Source organism: Lepus europaeus, chromosome 18, assembly GCF_033115175.1.
Source record: "Lepus europaeus isolate LE1 chromosome 18, mLepTim1.pri, whole genome shotgun sequence".
Taxonomy (NCBI): domain Eukaryota; kingdom Metazoa; phylum Chordata; class Mammalia; order Lagomorpha; family Leporidae; genus Lepus; species Lepus europaeus.
Window position 1 is genome coordinate 23,668,901 of NC_084844.1, and position 13,599 is coordinate 23,682,499.

General features: G+C 44.5%; 1 protein-coding gene across 2 annotated transcripts in view; it reads left to right on the plus strand.

Annotated features, from left to right (window-relative positions):
• The window catches only part of NPEPPS (aminopeptidase puromycin sensitive), a 115,665-nt gene that overhangs the window by 619 nt on the left and 101,447 nt on the right, over positions 1 to 13,599 (plus strand). The window lies entirely within an intron of this gene.

The following is a 13,599-nucleotide window of genomic DNA, read 5'->3' on the forward strand; positions in this document are numbered from 1 at the left end:
GCTCGGTCCTTTTCTTTGGCTCTCCCTACACCCGACGGGGATCGATTGGAAGGGGCGGTCATCGGCGAGGCCGGCCGCCGCGCTGGAGCGAGGAGGGGAGCTTCTAGAAAGGGTGGGGGGGCAGAGGGTGAGAACGAGAATGTTAATCCCAGGCAGCCTAGCCGAGTTCTCTCCGCCTGCTCCGGCTCGGGGGCTGGGTTTGCGAGATGATCCGCCCCCTCCCCCTACCCCCGAAGTGACAGTGCAGCAGTGACTTTGTTCTCGCCTAACCTCCGGAGAAGCTGCGGGAGGACCCCATGTCCGCTCTCGCTCCCGTCTTCCCGGCTTTGCCACCTTCCAGGCTGGCGGATTTATTGCTAGAGTGCTGGCTGTTGCTTAGCCGTGCCCTCCGCTCAAAGAAGCTGCATTAGTTTTTGCATACCGCTGGTGAAAATCTTCCATTACTCTTCATTGCAATTTTTGGTGATTCATACTCCCCCCCCCTCCTCCCACAGCATTATCTGTAGTATTGTTTGATTTTTGGAGACCGTTCGGTATAGATGCCCTACAAAGATCCTGAACAATAGACATTTATGATACCATGTTACAGGACGGGTTATATGAAGTCCCTAAGGAAAAATGGGAGTTGCTTAATAGTTATCTGTGAAAAGAATGGTGTATATTTTGTTTCAAGCTTAAAAAAAAAAAAAAACCGTATGTAGCAACGAAATGAAAGAAATGTAGACTAGTACTCCCAACGAATTGCAAGTGGGAAGTTGCCTTTAGTGCCAAGAAGGTTTGATACTTAGATTGAAAATGTATCTAAAAGTACAGAATTAAAAGGTATATGGTCAGATTCAGGGTGCTGTTGTGACGGCCTGAGGGCTGCAGGGTCTGGCTGCTTCCAGGCGGAATTCAGCCCTGGGAGAGTCAGTTGACTTAAAATTTTTCCATTAAGAATGTGAATCAGAATGAGTGCCTCTTGGGTCTAAATTAGGATTTGAGTGAGTTCTTGGGAAGACTGCAGTTTAAGCCAAGTCACTAGAGTGTTTGATACATATTGGCAGGGGGCAGATGGGAGGGATTGTAAACAGTGGTGTGTCTTGTGACTTGGCAAACCTTTGGGAAGAGGGAACTAGCAATGGATGAGTTCGCATTATGTGAAAAGACTAACATTGAAAAAGTCATTTGTGTTTTGCTCCCCTGGTTGGCATCATGAGTTGATAATTTGGGGAGGCATACATGTTTAGGAAAAAAGTTTCAGAAGAAAAGGATTCAGATTTTTAAAATGAGAAGTGAGAAGTGAGTTTTATTGAAGTGTTGGAACAAACAGCAGTGCTTCTCCTTACCCCTTTTCTAGTTTTCCCAAGATGTGTATGTGCCATTGAGGCAGCACTGGTAAGATATTCATTAGGTATTAGCAGGGACTTGCTAATGTGATACAAGGAAATAAAAGGATCTTTTGAGTAACAAGAATTTTTTGAAGCATTTTTTTCAGGTTAGGTGGCAACACAAAGAGCGTGGTAATGAATTTTGGTGGATTTGACTGCAGAGTGATTGGACTCTTTAACTATACCCATTGACACCTTTGGGAATACAAAAGAGGAGTCAACATTAGAAAGGAGTACCTGGAAACATATGGATGTTTTTGAAATCATAAACTGAAGCAATAAGTTTTTAAATGGCGCTGTTAGGTGATATCTTGTGGAACTGTGAGGATAATGACAAAACATCTCTCTGGAAACCTAGATTTATAACTGACGATGGGTCAGTTTCCCAACAGTTGGGATCACATTGCACAAAGTATTCAAGTTGTTATGTTGCTTTATTGCAAAATTTTATGATAAGACCAGAGTATTTGTACAGGTTACATATTAGAAACTTAGTGGATTTTTAACCTGGCCTGGGGTGTGGACTCCAGGGGAAGGTGAAGAAATTAGAGTGTGTGCAGTGATTTAAAAATTAGTTGTCTTCCATATAGGTGAGTGTAGCCCAATCCGGTAGGTTTTGAAACTGTCATTATGAGCCTAGAGAAATTTCTCCAGGCTTCTTTGATTTCATTCCCTCTTCCCTCTCTCTGCGTTAGCTCTTTGAGAGCAATGGAGTTTTATAGTTATTGCAAATTTTGACCCTCTTCCTTTGTAGATAATTTTAAAAAGTATTGGAAGGTTTATATGAGTGTTGCTACAATTCTGATTGTGTGTGGTGGTTGGTACAGTAATTGGGTTTCCTGTCATGGAAAGATTTTACCTGTGCCAGAGAAATGAACTTCGTTCTTCGAGGTCAGAAGTCAGGATAGACTAGCCAATCCCTAGCCTCCACCAACAGAGTACTCGCGTTGGAGATGACTAAATTGGCACTGATAATCAGAGAGTTACAGATATAGTTGTTTGTTTGGCAGGCTAGAAACTTGGCATCTAAATGGATGTTATTGTGAACCCTGAGTTACAAATTTTTCTGCCCAAATTTCGCATACTTTCTATGCAGTCATTTTGGCCGTTTTTATTCCTTTCAAGAAAATGGTAGGATTATATGTCAGTGTTGTGCTAGAGCACTAAATGGTCTTAAGAAATTAAATTTAAAAGATTAGTGATAAGGAACTGAATTTATTCAGATTTTCTGTTCTGCTTTTTGAAATTTTGAGGAAAGATGTAAAAGAAACAGTTTTAGTTGTTAAGCTTTATGTACTGTCCTCTGGCAATGAATTCTGTAGGGAGTTTTCCAGATAACTAGAGTTCACCCTTTGAGGTACTTAGACTTTAAAAAACAGACTAATTTGAATGGAAATATTCCTACAGTATATTATGTTTTGATTTTTGTAGTTCCTCGTAAGGTGAGTTTGTTTCTTTTCAATTTTCTTCTAGGTATCTGTAATTGATGCTAGAATACTTATAACCATGGAAGTTATCTCAGACTATGTACAATAATTTATTAGTTTTGAATCTGTTCTTTTCAAGTTCTGTTTGCTTTCCTTACTTAAGGTTATTCTTGCTGCTTATTGTGCCTTGTGGCTGCCTGTTGTGCCATTTTCCCCCTCTTTTATTCTACTGGACTTGGATCTAAAGAGGTCTAAGTGACCAGATAAAAAAAAATTTCTGAGAGTCTGATGGGTTCTCTTCTGAGTAGAGTGTATAAGCTTTATTATAGACTTTGTATCATCTAGTCTTGCTTTTCATCCAGGCCTTTTTTTTTTTTTTTTTTAACTTCCTGGTTCTGGATAATTGATATTGTCTAATACAACCTGTATAAATGTGGTCTTGAGTAGTAAATTATCTGTGAAGCTACTTTGAACTTTGCCACCTATATGAGCCTGTGCTTAAAATGTAAGTTGTATTGTAATCTCTATGGGAGACAGTGGCGAAGGACTGAGTCTTCCGATAGCTGTTTTGTTAACAGATTACTGCTTTCCAGATTTGTGTGATTTCACTTTGAATATCACACAAGCGTGTGTTCCTGGTTTATTTGATCATTTGTAATCTCTTTAAAACTTTGTTTTCTTGGGAAATATTTCAGAAATAGGAAAATAACCCACCACACAGATTTTTTTTTCAAAGATTTATTTATTTCAAAGAGTTATAGGGAGAGGTAGAGACAGAGAAAGGTCTTCCATTTTCTGGTTTACTCCCCAAATGGCCACAGTGGCTGGAGCTAAGCTGATCTGAAGCCAGGAGCGAGAAGTTTCCTCCAGGTCTCCCTCTTGGGTGCAGAGGTGCAAAGAGTTGGGCCATCCTCTGCTTCTTTCCTAGGTGAAGCGGCAGGGAGCTGGCCAGGACTCAAACCGGTGCCCATATGGGATGCTGGTGCTGCAGCCAGAGCTTTAACCCACTGTGCCACAGCACCGGCTCCCACCACCTAAATTTAACAGATATTAATATTTTGCCCCATTTACTTCATACTTTGTGTGATGTTTTTTGGGAAATAAAGTGTCACAGATACCAATAAAGCCCATTTTCATATCTTCCCACTTCCGTCTTAAGGTAGGTACATATTATTCCCATGTAGTTTTAAACTTTTTTTTTTTTTTTTTTGACAGGCAGAGTGGATAGTGAGAGAGACAGAGAGAAAGGTCTTCCTTTTTGCCATTGGTTCACCCTCCAATGGCCGCTGCGGCCGGCTCATTGCGCTGATCCGAAGCCAGAAGCCAGGTGCTTCTCCTGGTCTCCCATGCGGGTGCAGGGCCCAAGCATTTGGGCCATCCTCCACTGCCTTCCCGGGCCATAGCAGAGAGCTGGCCTGGAAGAGGGGCAACCGGGACAGAATCCGGCGCCCCAACTGGGACTAGAACCTGGTGTGCTGGCGCCGCAAGGCGGAGGATTAGCCTGTTAAGCCACGGCGCCAGCTGAAATTTTAAACTTTTATTACATATGTAATTAATCACAAACTGTAAATACCAGTGTTTGTATGTAAAATTTTACATCAGCGTACTTAAAATTGACCTTCTGCAACTTGTTCTTTTCTTTTTTCTTTTTAATTTTTTTTTTCTTTTTTTAATTTTTGACAGGCAGAGTGGACAGAGAGAGAGAGACAGAGAGAAAGGTCTTCCTTTTGCCGTTGGTTCACCCTCCAATGGCCGCCGCGTTAGGCGCGCCGCGGCCTGCGCACCGCGCTGATCCGATGGCAGGAGCCAGGTGCTTATCCTGGTTTCCCATGGGGTGCAGGGCCCAAGGACTTGGGCCATCCTCCACTGCACTCCCTGGCCACAGCAGAGAGCTGGCCTGGAAGAGGGGCAACCGGGACAGGATCGGTGCCCCGACCGGGACTAGAACCCGGTGTGCCGGCGCCGCAAGGCGGGGGATTAGCCTAGTGAGCCACGGCGCTGGCCGTTTTCTTTCTTTCTTTTTTTTTTTTTTTTGACAGGCAGAATGGACAGTGAGAGAGAGACAGAGAGAAAGGTCTTCCTTTTGCCATTGGTTCACCCTCCAATGGCCGCCGCGGTAGGCGCGCTGCGGCCGGCGCACCGCGCTGATCCGATGGCGGGAGCCAGGTGCTTCTCCTGGTCTCCCATGGGGTGCAGGGCCCAAGGACTTGGGCCATCCTCCACTGCACTCCCTGGCCACAGCAGAGAGCTGGCCTGGAAGAGGGGCAACCGGGACAGGATCGGTGCCCCGACCGGGACTAGAACCCGGTGTGCCGGTGCCGCAAGGCAGAGGATTAGCCTAGTGAGCTGCGGCTCCGGCCTTTTTTTTTGTTTGTTTTAAAGATGTATTTATTACTTGAAAGTCAGAGTTACACAGAGAGAGGAGAGGCAGAGAGAAAGAGAGGTCTTCATCTGCTGGTTCACTCCCCAATTGGCCTCAACTGCCAGAGCTACACCAATCTGAAGCCAGGAGCCAGGAGCTTCTTCCGGGTCTCCCATTCAAATGCAGGGGCCCAAGGAATCGGGCCATCTTCTACTGCTTTCTCAGGCTATAGCAGAGAGCTGGATCAGAAGTGGAGCAGCTGGGTCTTGAACTGTCGCCCACATGGGATGCTGGCACTTCAGGCAGTGGCTTTACCTGCTGTGCCACAGTGCTTGGCCCTGCAACTTGCTCTTTTCAACATCTCTTTTGTTATAAAATGTGTCTCAATTTGAGTTCACTAATTTTTGATTTTTGTTGTTTTTAGAAATTATAGCACCATTCCACCAAAGCAATGATTATTTCAAAATTTTACTAATGAAATCACTTATTAGGCCAAGTGATTTAGTCTTCGGGTTGGTTGGTATTTGAAATTATACATACTGGAGATTTTATTTTACTAAAATCTCCTGACTTTAAATCAGAACAAAGGAAATCCTCTTGAGTCCTGCTATAGTAAATGCAAGATGTATTCTTGAGTGATGTAAAAAGACTCATTCAGGAAAAAATTGTCTCAGATGTGGCCTCCCTTGCTCATGGGAAGCTTCCATTGTGAAATTCTTACAACAAGGGTCAAGTGGCCTCTTTAGTGCAACCGTTTCTCAGTATCTGGCTCAGTAGAAGTACAGTGTGCAGAGGGTCCAAGAGGACTTCACCCTGGGTGTGAAGCAAAGGAAGGATATGCTACCGTGCCATCCTATGATAGCATCACATAGGAAGACTGAAGATGAGCTTGTTACCAACACAGGCTGTATGCCAACTAAACATTTCACTCTTATTTTAAACTTGGAAATCAAAGATTTTAATGCTGATATTCCCTTGAATTATTCCCTGTTTTGTTTGTTTTTTTGACAGAGTGCAGGTAATGTTTATGAACATGATTGTGTCAGAATATGAGAAACCACATACTGCATCATCAGTCAGGTCAATGCTGTTGTTGAGAAAGTATCAGAAAGAGCATGTTGAACTGTGTTGTCAGCGCACTTAGTTATGATACTGTGGGTATTTAAATTATGCTCTTAGGCCGGCGCCGTGGCTCACTAGGCTAATCCTCCGCCTTGCGGCGCCGGCACACCGGGTTCTAGTCCCGGTCGGGGCACTGATCCTGTCCCGGTTGCCCCTCTTCCAGGCCAGCTCTCTGCTGTGGCCAGGGAGTGCAGTGGAGGATGGCCCAAGTGCTTGGGCTCTGCACCCCATGGGAGACCAGGAGAAGCACCTGGCTCCTGCCATCGGATCAGCGCGGTGCGCCGGCCGCAGCGCGCCAGCCGCGGCAGCCATTGGAGGGTGAACCAACGGCAAAGGAAGACCTTTCTCTCTGTCTCTCTCTCTCACTGTCCACTCTGCCTGTCAAAAAGGTTTAAAAAAAAAAAAAATAATTACGCTCTTGGGTATACTGCTGCTATCCAAAATGCTAAATAGTGTAGTGTATAGTTTTAACATTTTACGTCATTCTCATTGGGTACTTTATAAACTGTTAGGTGAATCCTGTTAGATGATATGAGAATACAACTTTTAAGTAGCATGTTGCTTTCTTTTTTTTTTTTTTAAATATTTATTTAAGAGGCAGAGAGAGATATTATCTTCCATCTGCTGGTTTACTCCCTAAATGCCTGCAACAGCCCAGGCTGGACCAGGCCAAAGCCAGGAGCCTAGAACTTGTGGGTCTCCCACGTGGGTGGCAGGGACCCAAGCACTTGAGCTGTCATGCGCTGCCTCTAGAGTGTGCGTTAGCAAGAAACTGGATCTGAAGCAGAGCCCGGACTTGAATCCAGAGACTTCAGTATAGGATGCAGGATCACAAGCAGCGTTTTCACTGTTGTGCCACATGCCCACCTCGAAACCAGAGCACATTTAATTGTGTGTGTATGTGTAACATAATGACATCTTTTAAGGGATTACCGTGTATCAGGTACTAAGTGCTAACACAGATACTTAATTATCCCATATTTGGTAAGCTTTTTATCTCTTTTCATTTAAAAAATCTTTTTTAAAAAAAGATTATTACTTGAAAGGCAGAATAAGGGAGAGAGATGGAAGGGAGGATGGGGAAAGAGCATGCATGTGGGTTTAGTACCATCCAGTGGTTCACTCCCTAAATGACTGCAAGACCTGGGGCTAGGCCAGGCTGAAGGGGGCAGGAGCCAGGAACTCCATCTGAATCTCCCGTATGAGTTGCTGGGGCCCAGGTACTTGAGCCATCTTCTGCTGCTTTCCCAGGTGCAGTAGCAGGGAGCTGGATCAGAAGTGGAGCAGCGGGGACTCAAAACTGGCACTCATGTGGGATGTTGGCATGTCAAGTGGTGACTAAATTTACTGGCCCCTAAAATTTGTTTTTTAAGATTTATTTTTAGGGGACAGTGCTGTCACATAGTGAGTTAAGCTGCTTCCTACAGTACTGGCATCCCATATGGTGTCCCATATGGGCATCAGTTGAATCCCAGCTGCTGCACTACAGTCCAGCTCCCCTGATGCTCCTGGGAGGATGGCCCAAGTGCTTGGACCCCTGCACCCATGTGGGTGACCTGGAAGAAGCTCCTGGCTCCTGGCTTTGGCCTGGCCCAGCCCTGGCATTTGTGGCCATTTGGGGAGTGAACCAGTGGGTGGAAGACCTCTTTGTGTACCTTCCTTCCTCCTTTCTCTCTCTTTCTCTTTCAAATAAATAAAATAAATCTTTAAAAATATTTTTATTTATTTGAAAGGAAGAATGACAGAGAAGGTGAGAGGGGTGGGGATAGGAAGGAGAGAGAGAGAGAGCAATCTTCCACCTTCTAGTTCACTCCCCAAATGCCTACAACAGCCAGAGTTGGGCCAGACAGGAGCCAGGAGTCAGGAACTCCATCTGAGTCTCCCACAGCGGGGTGAGGAACCCAAGTTCTTGGGCTATCATCTGCTGCATCCTGGGCACGTTTGCAGGAAGCTGGATTGGAAGTGCAGAGTAGTCTGGACTTGAATCCTCAAGTAGGGAATGCAGGTGTCTCAAGCAGTGGCTTAACCTGCACCACAGTGCTCACCCCTGTTTTAAAACATTTGAATGAAATTGTGATTGTTTCCTTTTTTTGGAGAGGGGAGTATTTATTTATATTTATTTGAGAGAGGGAGAAATATGGAGAGGGAGAGAAATTGAGATTGAGCTGGTTTATTCCCCAAATAGCCTCAACAGCCAGGGCCGGGCCAGGCCAAAGGCAGGAGCCTGAAGCTCCATACAGGTCTCCCATGTGAGTGATGAGGGCCCAAGTACTCCTCTGTTGCCTTCCCAAGAACATTAACAAGAAGCTGGATAGGAAGTAGAGTAGCCTGGACTTGAACCAGTGCTCAAATGGGATGCTGGCATTGCAGGCAGTTGTTTGACTTGTTGTTCCACAATGCAAGTCCTCTTGAATTCTATTTTTAAGACACATTTTTATCCCTTTGGTTGGTCCTTCTATTCTTTCAGAAATTGAAGTATTTTGGGAAAAAAAAATATTAAATGGCAGCTTAATTCATTAGTATAAACATGTGGGTTTTCCCCAAACACAGGAGGAATTGGAATGTACTTGTAATTGGATGTTTTGCACTGTGCCTTTCCAAAGTATATAAACACTTTCTCTCAGAATGATTATACAAGTAGCATGCTAAATGTGATTTGGCGTATATAACGTACAGGTATCTTGATGTTGGTGGATTTAACTGCTTGGCTGCTATTGAAATTCACTATAGATGTTGATGGATAAAAATGTGGTTGCCTAGATTAAGGATTAAGACCAGTAGCTATACCTCTATTATTATTCTGTTGGAAACTTCAAACTCTGGAAGATTTTTATTCATTTTACTTTCTGGAGCAAACCCCAGTAAATGTGTGCTTTTGAAAATTTTTTAAAGTCAATTTATGAGCAGGCAGAGAGTTTTTTCTTTTATGTTTGAATGTAGTGCTATAAATAACCAGTTTGGCATACAGGTTTTAGTGTTATTCAGGTGTGTTCTGTTGAAATAAACAGAATGAAGGAATATTGCTATTTCAAAAAAAAAATCTGTTCATTAAATTACATTTTTATTTTGGAATAAAATGAGAAGGATTTTTTTAAAAAGCCAAAGTAGTTTCACACGTTTTGAACTTTTGACAACTTGTTATATGCTTAACATCATATGCTCTTTAAATTTAAATCAGGTGATTTTAGCTTATAATCATATTATTATTGATTCTTAATAAAATGATTTTTTTTTTTGGTAAAGATTTATTTAATTATTTGAAAGTCAGAGTTACACAGAGAGAGGAGAGGCAGAGAGAGAGAGAGGTCTTCCATCCGATGGTTCACTCCCCAATTGGTTGCAGTGGCCAGAGTTGTGCCAATCCGAAGCCAGGAGTTTCTTCTGGGTCTCCCACGCAGTTGCAGGGGCCAAAGGACTTGGGCCGTCCTCCACTGCTTTCCCAGGCCACAGTAGAGAGCTGGATCCGAAGTGGAGCAGCTGGGACTCAAACCGGTGCCCATATGGCATGCCAGAGCTTCAGGCCAGGATGTTAACCTGCTGCACTACAGCGCTGGCCCCAATAAAATGATTCTTGGATATAGCTTTTTCATACAGATACCACATTACTTGATGTCCTTACCTAGTTCTGTGGTTTGTTTAGTAGCATGAAGCACTGTTGACCTGCACACAGGTTTTGTTTGGTATTCATGGTGTTTTTGAAAGCTTTGAATTATTTTCCACCAATTAAAAAATTGGGAAATACATTTTTTAAAAAAGGTATATTTTATTTATTTGAAAGACAGTGTTGGGGCTGGCACTGTGGTGTAGCGGGTGAAGCAGTGCCGGCATCCCATATGAGTGCCAGTTCAAGTCCTGGATGCCCCACTCCCAATCCAGCTCTCTGCTGTGGCCTGGGAAAGCAGTAGAAGATTGGCCCAAGTCCTTGGGCCCTGTACCCAGGTGGGAGACCTGGTAGGAGCTCCTGGCTTCGGATCAGCCATTGCGGCCATTTGGACAGTGAAACATCGGATGGAAGACATCTCTCTGCCTTTCAAATAGATGAATAAATCTTTAAAAAAAAAAAAAAGAAAGAAAGAAAACAAGTGTTACAGAGAGACATAGAGCCGGGGAGGGGGTCTCCTATTCGCTGGTTCACTCCCCAAATGGCCAAATGGCCACAACAGCTGAAGCTGGGCTGATTCACAGCCAGGAAGCAGGAGCTTTTTCTTGGCCTCTTGTGTGGGTACAGGGGGCCCAAGGACTTGGGCCATCTTCTACTGCTTTTCCTGGCCATACTAGAGAGCTGGATTGGAAGCAGAGCAGCTAGGACTTGAACAGGCGTCCATATGTGATGCCGGCACTACAGGCTGTGGCTTTACCCGCTATATCACAACACCGGCCCTGAATTTGCAACTTTTTACATTGGGAAGTTTGCCAGTATCAAGTGTGCTTTTCACTATAGCAATGAGTGGCTTCAACGCGGCTACCTGCTCCTTTCTTTAGGGCATTATGCATAGATAGCTTCATGTGGTCCACTACATTTGTTTGCCTGACTGGCCTCTGTGGGCACATGTTTGTGATTTAGGGCATTTGTATTTTTGTTATTTTAGATTTAGACTACTCAAGTGTCTGAAAATAAATGTGAAATTTTGTTTGAAGAAACTAAATATACATAAATAAGGTTACAACCAAATTGAAACATGGGCAAGAGTTTTAACTTTATATTTACTATTTTTATTTGAAAAGCAGAAAGAGACAAATAAACAGGTCTTCTGTCTGTTGGTCAGACGCTGAATGCCTGAAACAGCCAGGCCTGGGCCAGCCTGATACTAGAAGCCAGGAATTCAAACCAGGTCTCAACTACTTATCTATTATCTACTTGAGCTGTCTTTCTAGGGTATACTTTAGCAGGAAGCTGAAATCAGAAGCAGAACTGGGACTCTAACCCAGACATAACTCCAATATGGAGGGAATGCAGGCATCTTTATCTCTAGGCCAAATGCCTGCCTCTGGGCAAGGGATATATTTTTTGTTTAAGATTTTATTTATTTATTTAAAAGACAGTTACACAGAGAGAAGGAGAGGCAGAGAGAGAGAGAGGGAAAGAGAGGTTTTTCCATCCACTGGTTCACTGTCCAATTGGCTGCAACTGCTAGAGCCAGGAGCCAGGAGCTTCCTCTGGGTCTCCCACGCGGATACAGGGGCCCAAGGACGACTTGGGCCATCTTCTACCACTCCCAGGCCATAGCAGAGAGCTGGATTGAAGAGGATCAGCCAGGACTTGAACCGGAGGCCATATGGGATGCCGGCACTGCAGGCTGTGGCTCTACTTGCTACATCACAGCGCCCCCCTGGGCAGGAATTTTAAACAGTTAATTCACAGTAAAAAAGAACTTAATCTCTCTCTACTCCCCCCCACCTCTCTCTCACACATACACAAAATCATTAGGAAAATTTTTTTTAAGGTTTTTTGATTTGATTTGAAAGGTGGAGTTACAGAGAGAGAGGTCTTCCATCCGCTGGTTCACTCCCCAAATGGCTGCAACTACTGGAGCTGAGCCGATCTGAAACCAGAAGCCAGGAGCTTTTTCTGGCTCTACCTTGCGAGTGCAAGCATTTGAACCACCTTCCACTGCTTTCACAGGGCCATAGCAGAGAACTGGATAGTAAGTGGAGTAGCCAGCACTTGAACTGGCACCCATATCAGGAAATTCTAATTAAAACAATAGTGGAATACCATTTAATATTGTCATATGTCAAACAGTTTTGTTCATTTTAGAAGATGCTGAGGGGCCAGCGCTGTGGCCTATTGGGTAAAGCTGCTGCTTGCAGTGCTGGTATCCCATATGGGCGCCGGTGTGAGTCTCGGCTGCTCCACTTCCAATCCAGCTCTCTGCTATGGCCTGGAAAAGCAGTAGAAGATGGACCAAGTCCTTGGGCTCCTGCATCTGCATGGGAGACCCAGAAGAAGCTCCTGGCTCCTGGCTTCAGATCAGCACAATTCTTGCCATTGTGGCCAACTGGGGAGTGAACCAGCGGATGGAAGACCTTTCTCTCTCTTTCTCTCTCTCTTTCTCTGCCTGCCTCTCCTCTCGCTGTGTAACTCTGAATTTCAAATAAAGAAATAATTTTTTTTTTTTTTTTTAATAAAAAAGATGCTGGGGCTGGCGCCGCGGCTCAATAGGCTAATCCTCCGCCTTGTGTTGCCGGCACACCGGGTTCTAGTCCTGGTCGGGGCACCGGATTCTGTCCCGGTTGCCCCTCTTCCAGGCCAGCTCTCTGCTATGGCCCGGGAAGGCAGTGGAGGATGGCCCAAGTGCTTGGGCCCTGCACCCGCATGGGAGACCAGGAGAAGCACCTGGCTCCTGGCTTCGGATTAGCGAGATGCGCCGGCCGCGGCGGCCATTGGAGGGTGAACCAACGGCAAAGGAAGACCTTTCTCTCTCTCTCTCACTGTCCACTCTGCCTGTCAAAAAAAAAAAAAAAAAAAAGGATGCTGAAAGTGGAATTTCTGGGGCCAGCGCTGTGGCGTAGTGGGTTAAGCCTTGCCCTGCAGCAGCGGCATCCCATATGGGTATGCTGCTACAAGTCCCTGCTGCTCTACTTCTAATCTGGCTCTCTGCTATGACCCGGGAAAACAGTAGAAGATGGCCCAAGTCCTTAGGCCCCTGTACTCACGTGGGAGACCCGGAATAAGCTCTGGCTCCTGGCTTCAGATCGGCTCAGCTCTAGCTGTTGCAGCCATTTGGGGTGTGAAGCAGCAGATAGAAGACCTTTCTCTCTGTTTCTCCCTCTCTCTCTCTCTCTCTCTCACTCTACTTCTCGAATAAATAAATAAGATTTTTTTTTTAAAAAGGAATTTCTTTATTTTTTCATGGAGTATTTTTTTAAGATTTATTTATTTGTGGCTATCTGGGGAGTGAACCAGCAGATGGAAGATCTCTCCCTCCCTCCACCCCCTCGTAGTTCTGCCTTTCAAATAAATAAATAAATCTTTAAAAAATTATTTAAATACAGAAGTAGAAATAACTTTACTTCCTTCAGAAAGAGATTAAATAACTGGTTTGTTCATATGCAGGAATTAAAGTAAATGAATTAGGTCTGCATCTATCAGCATTCACTTGTTTAAAAAATTATGTTAAGGGGCCACCTGTGGTGCCAGCATCCCCATATGAGCACTGGTTCTTGCCCTGGCTGCTCCACTGTCAATCTAATTCCCTGCTAATGTTCTCAGGAGAGCAGCGGAAGATGCCCAATTACTTGAGTCTCTACCACTCATGTGGGAGACCCAGATGAAACTCTGCTGGTTTCAGGCTGGCCCAGCCCCAGGTATTGCAGC